The sequence below is a fragment of the Python bivittatus genome, unplaced genomic scaffold (genome assembly GCF_059951505.1).
Source record: "Python bivittatus isolate LINGU-HERP-01145 unplaced genomic scaffold, Pbiv_v1 ctg000180_np1212, whole genome shotgun sequence".
NCBI classification, from domain to species: Eukaryota; Metazoa; Chordata; class Lepidosauria; order Squamata; family Pythonidae; genus Python; species Python bivittatus.
In genome coordinates this window covers 4,242,479-4,247,764 of record NW_028277047.1, presented here as the reverse complement: position 1 = coordinate 4,247,764, position 5,286 = coordinate 4,242,479, and positions in this window count along the sequence as shown.

Genomic DNA, 5,286 nt, shown 5'->3' with positions numbered 1-5,286 from the left:
CCCCCCCACCCCCAACTCCAGAGCCTGGATGGCAAACTCTCTCCACCCTCCAAGTCCCCTGGATCTTTTTTCTGCCTTTCTCATTGACTCTCTGGCTCTGTTGAACGTCGGTTTGTGGGAACATCCTGCAGATGTTCATATCACCCTTTAGCATTCGTGTCATCATTCTCATGAAAGACCTGCAGATTTTCCTATCATCCTTTAGCGAATATCAACCCGCTGACCGGTCTAGTTTCAGATGACCCTGCCATGCTCCCTTTAATATTCCTCAGCCTGCATATGGTATGCAAACAAGATTGCTCGGTCAGGGTGGGGGGAAGATAAAGATAATGTCTCCTTGGTGGGATTATGGATTTACGTGCTTGGTTTTCTATGCAACGATACAGAAATGGCTGGCCATTTTTTTTTCTTTGACTTCTCAGCCTTGCTCACCACCCTCATTTCTAGTGGTCTCCCATCCAAGGACTAACCAGGTTCGATCTGCTTCCGTTTCCAAGACCTGCCAAAGCCTGCGGGTGAGAGAAGTGGAGCCAGTGAACAAGCCACGAACAATGGAAAAATTCTCCCTCTCCTATCGCCTAACTCAATGTTTCTCAACCTCAGCAACTTCCAGATGTATGAACTTCAACTCCCAGAATTCCCCAGCCAGCATGCTGGCTGGGGAATTCTGGGAGTTGAAGTCCACACATCTTAAAGTTGTTGAGGTTGAGAAATACTGGCCAAACTGTCGATGAAGTTACCTTCTCACATCCTGGATAGTCCTGGATGAACGTCACATGCTGGAAGTCCTTCAGGCATGGATCCATGGCTAGATCAGAAGGAATTGATCACCCCTCGTGGAGAAACCAGTCAGGAGACTGTGTCTGGGGTAGGATCTGAACTCGGACCCTGCAGTTATCTTCTGATGCTCCTCCTGGGTGGGACGGCCTTGCCCGTTCGATGGGAAGGGGCGAGGCACCACGTGCCCCCCAACCCTGCTGAGATCCATCTAACGTTGCTGCAGAAGCTGGTGGGCCCTGGGCCACCCTCCGATCCATCACCCGGGTTTCTCTGCGTCTGCCAACAATCGATCGGACTCTAGCACTAAAATGGGCAGAAACGCCCAGCCATTAGCAGCCAGCCCAGCCGGGCCAAGGCCCCCGTGCCAACCCACACTGGCATTTCTTTTTCTAGACCTTCGGCAGCTGTTCTGGCTGAGCTTCTTGCTCTGCTCGTGACTTTCGTCTTCCATGCACACCCACACCCGCGCACGCACTGCAGACTTCCCCTACCTTTGCTTTTCGGTTTGAAAACCCAAACAGAGGAATGGGTCTCTTGCTTCAATGCCTATTTAAGAACCCACCTTTCGGCCAAATCAGACTTTGACCAAGTAACCCAATGGGTGAAGCCGCTCCCAAGTCAAGCTTGACTGAATCCCCAAATCATGTGGCTGGAAGGGTCCCCAAAGGTCATCTAGTCCAACCCTGAGTTGGAGACACGTCGGTGTGGTTTTCTTGGCAACACAGAAGCTGTTGGCCATTGCCAAGATAGCTTTGGGTGATCCGGTCTAGTCTACAGACTTAGAATTTCTATCCGAGGAACAACCAGATCTGATCCGTCCTGTTTCCCCCCCCAGCTCACCCGGGCACTCCAACTTGCTGTGATTAAAAGATTCTTTCTTTTACAAAATCAGTCCATCTCAAGGATCTAACTGAGATCCGTTTGTATATCACGAAAATCCTTTGTCACAGGCCGTGGTCTGCACACTAGCAACAGACTGCATTGAACACATGGCTTATCTCATTCAATTCCACGCAGGTTTTCCACATTTGCATTTCTCTGACTTCATTCATTCGTACCATTTTTTAGGCGCCATTCAATGTCGCCCAGAGATGGACCCCTCCAGGCCTAGGCTGTGTTTTGCAAGTTCTCTGCTGATTTATTTAAAAGTTCATCTTTTTCTGGGCGAGGCGCCAACAGCATGTCGCTAGTCCTCACTGACTGAGATGGTCTTAAAGGGGAATGACATGTTTTCATACAGCGGAGGATGGTCGACGGCTAGTTGTAAGCTTCCTTAACCGACTGGTATCGGCTGTGGAAGGTACAGGCTTATGGGCTTGGAGGCATCTTCTTGGCCACTCTCTGACCCAAAATGATGGGCGAAGTACAGCCCTGGGTTTGATGATCTTTTTTCAATCATCTACCAGAAATAACATGCAATTTTCAGCGGCATGGGCCACAAAGCGGGGGAAATTCTCATCCATCGTGCGTGGATCTTCTACCGATCTATTTCCTACCCCGCCAACCGATCTCGTGGTTGCTGGTCATGCATTGTTCTGAACTTTCTCCTGGAATGAAATTCTCCTAAACTGGTCACACCAGTAACCGATGGAGCCAAAGGCCAAAGTTGAAAGCGTTGGGGCCAAATGCCTCCCGCAACCTTCGGCCTGAAAGCTCCCGATCAGTCATTCTTATGTCGGTTTCTGCTAGCCTGGCATCTTTGAACTAGTTTTCACACTAGTTTGGCATCCTCTAACCCAGTATTTCTCAACCTCAGCAACTTGAAGATGGGTGGACTTCAACTCCCAGAATTCCCCAGCCACCATGGCTGGCTGGGGAATTCTGGGAGTTGGTCCACCCATCTTCAAGTTGCTGAGGTTGAGGAACCCTGCTGTAAACTAGCCAGGGACTGTTCAAATTGGCAGGTTGAATCTTGCTGCAGGCACTGCATTCTGCTCCTGAGGGCCTCTGAGAAGCTGATCACAATATGGTTGCATTCACACAACACGCTGAACATGCAGGTCAAGCTGCCTTGGCTAATCCTGGAGTTTGGCTCTTTTTTTTTCTTTAGCATACTGTGTTACGCAAACCCTGTTTGGTCTGTTTGTGAGTCAGGGTAGAGCGCGCACCCAGAGAATGGGTTAATTCAGGAGCCAGGTTAAGCGTATTGTGGGAATGCGACAATGCAATAGAGTCGCCTCGAAACACACCAGTAGCAGTGGATATGTAGGTGGGGGGTTTTTTCCCCCCAAAAAGACATTTTTCTTGGGATTTTGGAAGCATGATCCCCAGTTCCAGAGTATGGGAAAGACTGAACAACTAATGATTTTTTCTTGTTTTTAATTTAGTTTTCCATTGTGGGAATGGGTGAAATAGGGAGGGTGCTAAGCAGTGCCCATTTTGGTGGACGTGCGACCTCTATGGGCCAGTGTTGGGATTGCATGGAGCGTAGAGGACCTAAGGAGACAGGGGGACAGCTGGGACTCTCCAGGCGTGCTGGCTACAAAGCCCATCGTCCTCAGCCAGGGTGGCCAGCTCCGTAGCAAGCAAAGAGCCACATATCTGCCTGGATCGTCTAAGCCCGTGTTGCGCAACCTCTGCAACTTTCAATGCAGGGACTTTAACTCCCAGAATTCCCCAGCCAGCAGGCGTTCTTGCAGAAACCCAGAATTGTGAAGGTGCAGAAATGGAGAAATTCGGAATTGCAGCCGAGTCACCAGAAAATTGCTTTAATGCAACTTGAGGAAGGAAGGAAGGAAGGAAGGAAGGAAGGAGGGAAGGAAGGAAGGAAGGAAGGAAGGAGGGAAGGAGGGAAGGAGGGAAGGAGGGAAGGAGGGAAGGAGGGAAGGAGGGAAGGAGAGAGGGAGGGAAGAAGAAAGAGAAGGAAGGAGCAAAAAAGAGAGGAAGAGAAGAAAGAAGGGAGGGAGGGAGGGAGGGAAGGAAGGAAGGAAGGAAGGCGAGAGAGAAAGTTTTCAGGCCTTTTGCCTGTAAGATAGATAGATAGATAGATAGATAGATAGATAGATAGATAGATAGATAGATAGATAGATAGATAGATAGATAGATAAATAAAAAGAGAGAAAGGGAGAGGAAGGAAGGCCGGCAGTCTTTCCCAGATCAGGTAATTCTTCTCAAAAAACTTTTTTTGCTCAAGGAAAGCGTTTCTGGATGTCTTGAGAAGGTGCATTAGGCAGAGTGAAACAGCTACAGCAGTCAAGGTGGAAAAGTGGTGATGGGAGTGAAAGAGAGGAAAAGGAATGGTTTACAGAGCCCCAGGGCAGAACCGTTGGTTGAATGGTGGGTTCAGAAAGGCAGAACTGGTACTATCTGGCCTATCTGGTTTGAGAAACAGCCTATTACGTCTGCAAGGAAACCCAGCTGGTCCTTCGAAGAACCGTATACTCAGTTCCTTCCCTGGTTTTCCTTTTCTTTTTTTCTCCTCCTCCACTCTGATCACTTTTCCTTTTGTGTCGTGTCTCCGCTGCAAACCCAAGAAAAGCAGTTGCTTTGTTAGGGATACTGACCTTTGTCATCCAGTCTGGAAGCCTTTTGAGGCAGAAGGCAGAGCAATGTTTCCTTTTTTCTGGAATTTTGCAGGGGAGAATTTGTAACGCCGTGTTAGGGCGATCCTCGCGGCCCTCTTGTTTCAGGGGGCTGGCCGAGAGTTGCTCCGATGGACAAAGAGGCCGCAGAGGTGCTGAGGGCCAGCTACCTACTGAAAGATAAACTGTCACTGGACCTGGAGGCTCCCTCTGTCCTTCCTAATAAGAATGCTGGTCATTGGTTTCACTGGGTCAGGTTGATTGGTTCAGGCAACTGGCACTCAGATGTCTGTAGGAAACTTTCAAGCAAGGGGCTACCGTCTCCCTAGTTATCTCATCAGGCGCCGCTCGGAGGTAGACTGCCTCTGTGCACGGAAGCTCCATCTAGCTTAGTATTTGAATGTATAACTTGTCTTCCCTTCATATTACTATTTATAACATTTACGTTCCACCTTCCTCTTAAGCTTTACTACTATTTATTACAGAGTTTCTCAACCTCAGCAGCTTGAAGATGTGCGGACTTCAACTCCCAGAATTCCCCAGCCAGCATGGCTGGCTGGGGAATTCTGGGAGTTGAAGTCCGCACATCTTCAAGATGCCGAGGTTGAGAAACACTGATTTATGATATGAATATCTTCACTTTCAGCTCTTCCCATCCCCTTAATTCTCCCTTACCAGCTGTTCCTGATCATTCTGCATCCCTCAACGATCATTTCCTAATTTATTTATTTATTACTCCATTTCTCTGCCGCTCATCTCCCCTAACATGACCCCCTTAGGCCTGATCCCCCCAAATCAAATTCGCCCCCCGGCCTTTCCATTCCTCTCTCGCCTCCCCTTTCTCCCCGGATTCCCGGCCACGACGCTCTCTCCTTCCCCGATCTGGCCTGCTGCGCGGAGGTAGACTGCGCCCGGCGAGGGAGGCTCCATCTGGACGCGCGCCCTGGTCTTTCCGTTTCCCGGCGATTTACTCCCACCGGACGCC